The sequence below is a fragment of the Papaver somniferum genome, chromosome 11 (genome assembly GCF_003573695.1).
Source record: "Papaver somniferum cultivar HN1 chromosome 11, ASM357369v1, whole genome shotgun sequence".
Classification (NCBI taxonomy): domain Eukaryota; kingdom Viridiplantae; phylum Streptophyta; class Magnoliopsida; order Ranunculales; family Papaveraceae; genus Papaver; species Papaver somniferum.
Window position 1 is genome coordinate 124,396,659 of NC_039368.1, and position 10,741 is coordinate 124,407,399.

The following is a 10,741-nucleotide window of genomic DNA, read 5'->3' on the forward strand; positions in this document are numbered from 1 at the left end:
ATGTCATTATGCAAATAGTGATGAAAGTTAGAATGAATCCTTGTATATTCCGCAGTATTGATCGATCTCCGATCCACAGTTTTGTGTAAGTATTGTGTTTCTCCATAATTTTTCTTATGATTGAGCATAATCAATTGAATAAATCATTTTCATGATTTGTTTAGTTGTGTTGCTCCGCAAGTTTTCTTATGTTGAGCATGACCAATTGAATGATCACACTCTTGTGGTTAATTTAGTTGTGTATTCCAGTTGAATTAATCATGGGTTCTCTTGTGTTAATTTTATTGTGTATTTTTGGATTGCGAATTCATGTTTTCATGATATTTGTTTGTACTCAAAGAAATCCTTCTTTTCTTGCAAAAGTAAGGTCGCCTTTGTTGTTCCTTTCGGAATGACATTTTATGGGGGAGATTTCTTTTGAGCTTGTGATTAATTTCCATATCTTTGTGGGAGTGCGGTTGTATAATTTTTGAGGGGTTATCTTGTATCTTTATAAACTCTTTGATGAATGCATTTAGCTTTGGCTATATGATTGCATCTAAATTTGTTGGTATGTTAAAACACCTTTGATCATGAAGTATCTCTGTGGAAATTCCATTAGGATCCCACTAATTTTTGTACCTTTGCCAATTTTATTGACAAAAAGGGGAAGAATTAATGTGTATTTCACACTACGAATACATATGGTTTACAGATCATTGTATAAGGGAGTGGTTTTCATGTTGAGATAAAGCATTGACTAAGGGGGAGTGATACATACCACCATAGTATTGTTGTCTAAGTTGTGATACAATTGAATTTTGATACTATGTAATAATACTATGACACTGTATAACAATGATTGAGAGCATTTGTTTTCTCATTGTTATAGCTACGGATCCTCAACCACGATGATGTTAAACTTACAACCTTTGGAATCATTGGAGTACTTGGAAGTGACGAAGATTTCAAGTCATGTTGAAGATTCCAAGGACATCAAGCATGTGAGCAAAAAGCTACAATCTTTGTTTATTTTGTAATCCATATGTATTGATAGTTTTTCCACTAAAATTGACAAAGGGGGAGATTGTTAGAGCATTGCTCGGTCGAACTCGTAAGCGTTGCTATCTTAAGCATGTTTGTCAATGTTAGTGATCAAAACTATAAGTATTGATTTCAATCATATTTATAAGATGTCTCAGACTAGGACATAGATAGTGTAGTGGAGCTTAGATCTCTCGGCGTTCATCATTTGAAGACGAAGAACTACTAAGGGGAGCTTGTGGAACTTCATCGACAAAAAGGTATGTGGAGACTTAAACTCATCTATCACTAGGAAAGTCTATTTCTACTTTATTTCCTATATTGAGACATAATTCGTATTTACGATATAGTTTTCAACTATACACATTTGAGATTTCGAGCAGAGTTTATCTCGCTTACATATTTCTCGAATTATGTGTTGGAAAGCTTTCTCTTTAGCCATGTTCATCTTTATTCGTGACGAAAGTCATGTTGACATTTCGATATCTTGAAAATTGATTTGATGCTAATAGTGTATGAAAACGACTATTGTCATCCTCTAAGAATGTTTCAATGATTGGAATGTAGAGTTGATAATGTAACCATCTTTGGATATAAGCATATATAGTGTGTTTTCATATTAATGTATAAATCCATAAACCTGGAACCAAGTGTATACATATGTGTGTATACCAAATTGGTGAAGGCGACAAGATAAGCATGCGTACGCGTACGCATACTGGTAGAAGTTTTCGAACCGAAAAAATCTGTCGGGTTTGGGAATTACAAACTCCTAAACTGGTCATCTTAAGTATGCGTACCCGTATGCATAATGCGGAAGTTTTCGAACCGAGAAATTTCTGCGGAGTTTGGAAACTTTATAAACTCTGAATCCGGTTGCTTACGTAGGCATACCCATATGCATACTTAAGCTGGTTATTTTATCAAATAGGTATGTTCATGAACTTAAACTTTTAAATCTTAAGGAATGCAATTTTCAAATCGTGGCTATAATGTTCATGGTTGATTCAAGTGAATCAAACCGATTTTGATTCGATTGTATTCTTCTATGCAATTAAATAACTCATTAACTAGTTTCATTTGAAGTCATTTGAACTAGTTATGGTCAAGATGAATAAGGTTAATATGAGAGTAAACATATTGCTAACCTTGGGTAACTATTTTTGAACCAAAATGGTTTACACGTTTAGGTACGGTTACATAAACCTAAATGAGGGTACATTTCATTTGTGTGTAACAAGCTAAGTTCGATCTAACAGTTGAAAGATATTAGCTTGGTTGAATCAGGTTTTTCATCTAACGGTGAATATTGAATGCTTTGTTGCAAACTTAGATTGCAAACCCTGATTTGGAAACTATATAAAGGAGAACTCTAACAATTGGGAAACCTAATCCCCACACCTCCTGTGTGATACTAGTTGTATTGCAAGAGTCAATTCTCCTTTAAACTCAGGTTTCTTCTCGAGACCCTGTAGGTTAACGATTTAAAGACTGCATTGGGATTGTGAAGCCAGACCGATACTACTTCTCTTACAGTTGTGTGATCTGATCTTGTTGTATCTATCGTACGAGCACAATTGTGTAATTGGCTTGAGATTTGTATCTCCGATAGGCAAGATAAAAAGTAATCACAAACAATCTTCGTCTCATCATTTTTGATTCCACAATATCTTGTTTCGCTAGTCGATTAAGATTATTGTGAGGTGATTGATAATACTAGGTTGTTCTTCGGGAATATAAGGCGGGTTTATCAATTAGTTCCTGTTCACCTTGATTTATCAAAAGACAGAACAAATACTCTTGGGTATTTCTGTGGGAGACGAATTTGTTCAATCTTATAGACTTCTATGTGTGAGACATATTTGTTTATCAAGTCTTCGACTTTGGGTCGTAACAACTCTTGGTTGTGGGTGAGATCAGCTAAGGGAATCAAGTACAAAGTATCCTGCTGGGATCAGAGATGTAAGGAGCGCAACTGTACCTTGAATCAGTATGAGACTGATTAGGGTTCGACTACAGTCCAGTCCGAAGTTAATTGGTAGTATGCTAGTGTTTTTAGCGGCTTAATACAGTGTGGTGTTTAATCTGGACTAGGTTCCGAGGTTTCTCTGCATCTGTGGTTTCCTCGTTAACAAAATTCTGTTGTCTGTGTTATTTATTTTCCGCATTATATTTTGTTATATAATTGAAATATCAAAGGTTGTGCGCTAGATCAATCAATTAGAATATGCAACCTTTGGGTTGTTGATTTACATTGATTGACATTTGGATATTGGTCTTTGGTACCATCCAAGTTGTATCTCTTGTATTTAATTAGCCTCGCAGGTTTCTATTTGCTTGAGTATGAATTAAATCACGAGATACAAATATTATACTCTTTGATATACTTTACTATAGATTGAGTCTGACTGTCTATTTGATTCTCTAGAAAGTATATTGGAGTAAGTCCTCTAGATTGCCAAAAGAATTGTTAGGTGTGGTTGTTAGACCCCTGCATTTTCAGTTTATATAATAAAAATATCACAGGTTGTGCGTCAACCAGGTTGTGCGTAATAAAAATATCACCTACACCCCGGGCTCGCCAAACACCCCCTTCACTTCGCACTCCTTCTCTTCTCCACCGTCTGCAGAAAACTCTGCAAACTTGACGCCACCAACTCTCCTGCCACCACCAACCGCGTATGCAAATTCTCGAATCATCCACCAAATTCACCACCAACTTCTCGTACGCCCCATACTACCCTGTTGTGATGTCAATCAACCGATTTCATCGACTTCACACGTCTCCTCCTGCTGTAGCCATTTGCGTGTGAAATTGAAGAAGTTGGTTGGAAGTCATTGTTGGAGGAAATGAAGAGCCTAAAGCCTAGAATCAGTAGAGTGGAAATCAGTCGAATTTGGTAAGAAATTGACTACTCAAAACCCTAATTAAAAACCCTAATTTCTGTTGTAACAAGGGAGGTGTGAAAAACCCAATTTAGGGTGAAATTGTTGTATAAATAGAGATGGGTTTTGTGTTGTAAAGGATATGCCCGGACTAGCCGGTGCACCAAGCTTTAGTTTATGTTTGTTATCAGTACTATGATGTTTTAATTCAATAACTAGGGTTTAGATGAAGCCCTAGCTTTCTACTGAGTTATTCATGTTATTTATATTGCTCTTGAATGCTTAAATTGTTAGGATAGTTCAATTTTAGTATGTCAATGCTTTGCTTTCACAATGTATTCCATGTATCCATTGTAGTCAGGATAAAACTGTGTTGATTATGCTGCAGCTCATGCTTTAGAGACTATTGTTAATCCCTTGACTAGTTGTGCTTAATTAGACAGTTAGTGCTCTGGGTTGATACTTTAGTTGTGATTGAATCATCCATTGGAGAAACACCTTAGATATAGGGCAGACTTGAATCTTCACCCTTATCTGTTACAAGGACAAGAGTACTATAATTAGCTGAATATATATAGTGTAAGTTAGTGGTGGATTTGACAATCCTAGTACCTCCATTCTCAGTGTTAACATATTTTTTATTGCATCTTTATTTTACTATTTAATCTCTGCCAACATATTTGTCGTATCGACGCAAAACTCCCACTTTGGTTACTCATTGTTCTGAAATCAGTTTAAGTAAGACCAACAGCTTCAACTTACACCCACCTTGTCCCTGAGGAAGGACCTGCATTTGCCTTGTGCTCCATTAGGACACTGTGCACTTGCAGTTATCACAATTGTAGGCATTCTCCCAAGCATAATGGAGCGCCATGTGCTCCATTAGGACGTACTATAGCATAATTTAGTTATTGTTATAATATTTTCATATCCTATAGCGTATTGTGTTAATCTCTGAGTAGTATTAGTTTTTCTCTATACTGCATTAGCATAACTTAGATTTTAGGTTAAAGCTGTAGTTTTGCTCTGTAGTAGTAGCTGTAATCCACAAATTTCAACCATTCCATAGTTTGTACATAATTGCATTTGTTTAATCTTTCATTCGCATAGTCATGTATTAGTATAAGTTAGTTGTAGCTTTTGATTTCCTTTCAATCAGGGTAACTACTTCATTGTCATGTATCATACCAGTTATATAGCATCTTAGTCCCAGTGTTAACTGTAGTTTCCATCAATCTATTGTCATTCACATAAACTGCATCTATAGGCTGTGCATATACTTGTTAGATTATTGTCTTCCACCATCTTATAGTGTAACTTAGTTGTTTAACTGCATTCTCATGTTGTAGTTAATAAGCATCTTAGCATCTTTAGTTGTAGCTTCATCTTGCTCTGTCATAATCTTTTGCAAGAGGTAGCCCTGTAACTGCCTGCTCTGTCATCAGTAGCTTTGCATCATCACCTTCTGTAGCTAAGTTAACACATCTGTAAAATTCCATTAGTTGCATCTGTAACTGCCTGCTTCCCAGTCTAGGCCTTGCCACAACTGCATTTGTTACTGCATTTGTTACTGCCTGCTACTCAGCCTTAGGCTTTATCAACAGTTAAACCTCAGTGCTTGGGGTACTTGAGAATTAAGTTTTCAAGCCTGATTTGTACAACTCAACTGCACTGCAACATCTATGCTAGATTGCTAAAACCCTGTGCTAGCTGCAGTTGTCTCCCTGTAGTCAGCTGCACATTTCCTTTGCTTAACTGCTACTGTATATTGGCTATTGGGTCATTTTGTCTCTGTACCAATTGCAACTGTGAAATTTAGCATGCTGTGAATGCCTGAATATGGTGTGATGCTCATACATCCTTGTCTGCAATTTACTGCTGTGAATGTCTGCCCAGTTAGTGTGATGCTCATACATCTTTGTCCATAGCTGCATACTGTGTCAACCCCCTTCTCAGTTCCAAATTTTTTTGAGAACTAACTTCTCCTCTGTGTTCACCAGGTACCTGCAACTGCTGTGCAAAACAAGGAGAAAGAGAAGCAGAACAAAACTGTTTTAGTGCCTCAAACAGGTGGTGTGGTGCTGTGAAGAAAAGAGCTGAAAAATTCTGAAGTTTGTGCTGCACAGGTTTGGGGTAAAAGCCTGAATTGGGCTTAACTTTCAACCAAACCGTAAGCCTAAATCCAAATTTGAACCCTGTTGTGGGCTTGTTTAAATTTCTATGGGCTTGTAATTGTGATTTTGAAAATCAAACTCTGAGCCAAGTTTTTAACTGAACTTTGGGCCTGAACACCCAACTGGAAACCCAACTTAAAACCAAAAAAAATTAATGGGCTTTGTCCAACTGTGGGCCTTTTGATTCAAAAACTCAAAACATTTGCAAATACCCATTTGGGCTAATCCATTAGCTGTGATTCGTAAAAACAGGATCGTGGGATTTGTCCCTAAACAGCAAACTTAACAAAACAGTGGGATTTGCTAAACCCTTTTCAATCTCAAATTTTTAAACCCATTTTAAACCAAAATACCCATTTTAAACCAAATATCCCACCTAGGCTTTGTCTTCAAAGTCTAAAAACCAAATTAATTACTTCACCACTTGACCCAATAGAAACCAAACTTTTGTAACCCATTTAAAAACCAAACTACAGACTAGCCCTCGTCACCATTGCCTATCTGAAATCCCAATTTTTGGACTAATCCTTTGTGGAAAACCCGGGCTAGTCTTCAGCTTCATCTGTTATCCGAATGAATCATCTCTGGATTTTGGTCTGCAACTAAGGATGAGAAATCATCGCAAAAATCAATTAGAGAACTTGCTTACGGGCATGCTTCACGATATGAGCCCCCCACAGACCATGATGTCAATAGTTATAGGGATTGTTATGGATATTTTCAAAGTCATGAGCCTCAATATACAGAACGTATAACTATTCACACATGTATCAACCCAGACAACCTGAAATCTATGCATGTACCTTATGTGGTGGTTTAGACCACCCTGGTGAAAACTGCTATATTTTGCATAAAATTAGGCAATTTAGAGAATCCCAAAAAAATCAAAATTATGAAATTCCCACAGATTGTGAGGCTGGTAGCCATTGGGACCATAATCAATCCTTTGAGGATTGCGATCAGTCTTTTATAGACCCTAATGAATATTCACACATGTATTATCCACCATTGAGCGAAAATGAACATTTTTGTAATACCCAGCTCACACAATCATCACTTTTGGATCAGTTAGAAGCTCGCATCATTGTTTTACAAATGCAAATACATGAGAAATCTGTCGCATCCAATTCACCTAGGCAATCTGAAATGTATGCTTGTACCTTATGTGGTGGCTTAGACCATTCTGTTGAGAATTGCTATATTTTACATGATTTTGGGCAGTCTAGAGAATACCATGAAAATCCAAGGCACACAATGCCCACAAATGATGATTATGATTATGATGTTATGTTAGAAGAACATGTTTATACTGAAAATATTGTGGAACCTTTGGGTTCAAATACATTAGGATTCTCTGCCTTGACCTTCATGAATGATGTTTCTTCTAGTATTCCATATACATGTGATGTTGATACTGATATTGGGCTTGTGAAATTGTTTTGTGATGATGAGCATGCTACACAACTTGATTGTGACTTAGAAAATGCTGATGTGACTGATAATATTGGTACTCTTGATCTCATGCATGTGAGAAACTTAGATGTCACCTTCCTTCCTAAGTCACAGTCTGATGGCCTTCCACCCAACCTAGATTTGGTTTGTAACAATATTGTCAAACCAACTTTTCTGAGAATACCTAATCTAGGATTGGAACTGTGTGCCTCCCAAGTCCTCTTGGACTATTTTGCATCTAAATACAATACATTTGATGAGCCACAGTTGGAATATGCATGTCTTCCCATCCCTAGCAAAGTTCATTTCGAGTTAGACCTTGTGCATGATGAACCTCCAAAACTGCGAGATTTTGTATCCAATAGTATATCCAGTGTAAAATCCAGGTTTGGGGGTAGCTCATTTTGTTTTGCAGCCTCACTTGTATTTCTGTCCTATTATAATTGTGTGAAGCTGTTGAAATCTCTACACTTCGTCTTTTGGGTTGATCCTCAACTCTTTAGATTGTTGGTTTACGGTGAAATTCTCTTGTATATAATCCAGTAGATAATGTATCAGTTGAATCTTATGTTCCTTTTGTATATATTGTGCTAATCCAATATGCTTTCAGTTAAGTTACTGTTGGGTTTTGCATTGAATAATGGAGTTCTAATCTTGCTTTCGCCGACATCTGGTAATCTCTTTCCCTTTTCTCTACTCAGCTTGATACTCATGGTATGTTTCAGTTATAATTCTTTTCATCTTTTGAAACATTGAGGACAATGTTTAGTTTAGGTTTGGGGGTATAGAGTAGATACCATGTGACTGCCACCATGCTAGAATTGAAAACAGAACTCTTTCTTTTTGAAAAATATATATAAAAAAAAAAGAGAAAAACATAAAAATGGAGCTCATTTACCTTGAAATGTTGATTCATGTGCATATATGTAAACTTAGGGTTTTAGTCTAGACGATAAGGCACCCCTGATTCTAGCACAATTCACATGTGATAAGAAACTTGCACATGCACGATCTACCAATACATGTATAGCCTCGAACTTCAGGTGTTTTGTAAGAAGTTAAGATTGCCAATCACTGTAGAATACTGAATGAGACTTGACTAGATTGTTCCTTGGTTGGTTGGGATAGAAGGTGGAGGTTACATTAAGAAAAACAACCATTGAATTTGACCGCGTACATCGAAAAGGGCTACCTCTTGTAAAGCGTCATGTAAATTTTAATTTCTGTTCATAAAATCAAAATTGTTATGTGATGTAAATTTTTGTTCATATTTAATTTTTCAATTCAAAAAGAAAAAAATATCAGAAAAATACAAAAATATCAAGTATTTATTAATTCAATATTTTGTCATGCTAAAGACAATAGTTCTCTCTTGTCCAAAAAAATAAAAGAGAGTAGTCGATGTAAATAAGAGTCATCTTTTGTTATTTATTGTAATAAGCAAGGGAGGGTGTATGCCATCGATGTACAACGCGGGTAATCTGAAATATCACCAACTCTTAGGTGAACATTCACAAGTCTCGTAAAGCCGGACAGCTAGCTTGGCTTTGAATTTGGTTCTTAGCTTAAAAACTATCTCTTGGTGATTAGTAGTCATAAATTCCGATCATTCTTTAAACATGTGTAGATACACTTTACACTCTTATCACAGGTCTTTAGTCATTCTCAGTGCTAGGATTGTGCCTTTGATAGCTAGATTGACATATCCAATTGCTGTGAGCTTAAACTGTCTTGCACATGACACATTTCACGGAATCTGAGCTTATATTTTTTCCTAGAACTTTACGGGTATGTTCTAAGCAAACCCCCACGAGACTTCAAATCGTCCACTAGGGACACTTAGTGGTTTAAAAGGATTATTGCATTCGCTAAATGCAATCGAGAGACCGGCGACAGTGGTATAGGTGAGATTTCCTTAGTTTTGTTTTACTTGAGGACAAGTAAAATTCAGGTTTGGGGGTATTTGATAAGTGCCAAATATTGTATATATCTGCACCTTTTTATTGCCATTTAACTCATCTTTTGTGCGCTAACTCTCCATTTTATCCCATATTCTGTGTTTTCGTTGTTTTCAAGAATAAATACTTTTATTAATCAATTTTGTATTCTTTAGGTACTAAATAAAGCTTGGATGAATTGCTGAGTGAAAAGAGCAAAGAAAGGGTAGAGAAACGGTAAAGAATCCCGCAGAAAGGCAACGAAGAATGTGTACGCAAGTCTCAGAGGCTAGAAGTGGGCTTGGAAGAAAGAATTGTTCTTAAAGATGAAGTGGGCTTAGCATACCCAAACCCAACACCCTTACCCAAATCCATTTCTAAAACCCAAACCCGTTTCCTTCTTAGCCGTCAGATTCGATACAGATGATTTTCATCCAATGGTATCTACGCTCGAAGCATCAATTTTGTTGCTCCCGCCCAACACTATAGCACCTAACACCTTCACCTAACCCCCAGACTCGCCAAACACCCCCTTCACTTCGCACTCATTCTCTTCTCCACCGTCTGCAGAAAACTCTGCAAACTCGACGCCACCAACTCTCCTGCCACCACCAACCGCGTCTGCAACTTCTCGAATCATCCACCAAATTCACCGCTAACTTCTCGTACGCCCCATACTACCCTGTTGTGATGTCAATCAACCAATTTCATCGACTTCACACGTCTCCTCCTGTTGTAGCCATTTGCGTGTGAAATTGAAGAAGTTGGTTGGAAGTCATTGATGGAGGAAATGAAGAGCCTAAATCCTAGAAGCAGTGGAGTGGAAATCAGTCGAATTTGGTAAGAAATTGACTACACAAAACCCTAATTAAAAACCCTAATTTCTGCTGTAACAAGGGAGGTGTGAAAAACCCAATTTAGGGTGAAATTGTTGTATAAATAGAGATGGGTTTTGTGCTGTAAAGGATATGCCCGGACTAGCCGGTGCACCAAGCTTTAGTTTATGTTTGTTATCAGTACTATGATATTTTAATTCAATAACTAGGGTTTAGATGAAGCCCTAGCTTTCTACTGAGTTATTCATGTTATTTATATTGCTCTTGAATGCTTAAATTGTTAGGATAGTTTCAATTTTAGTATGTCAATGCTTTGCTTTCACAATGTATGCCATGTATCCATTGTAGTCATGATAAAACTGTATTGATTATGCTGCAGCTCATGCTTTAGAGACTATTGTTAATCCCTTGACTAGTCATGCTTAATTAGACA

At 36.8% G+C, this 10,741-nt stretch overlaps 1 long non-coding RNA gene across 1 annotated transcript; it reads left to right on the plus strand.

Annotated features, from left to right (window-relative positions):
- The first annotated feature begins 3,626 nt into the window (after positions 1 to 3,626).
- LOC113323744 lies at positions 3,627 to 6,185 on the plus strand. The gene is made up of 2 exons (XR_003347799.1): positions 3,627 to 3,923; positions 5,910 to 6,185. It is a non-coding gene; the product is annotated as an uncharacterized LOC113323744 (long non-coding RNA).
- Positions 6,186 to 10,741: the final 4,556 nt, after the last annotated feature.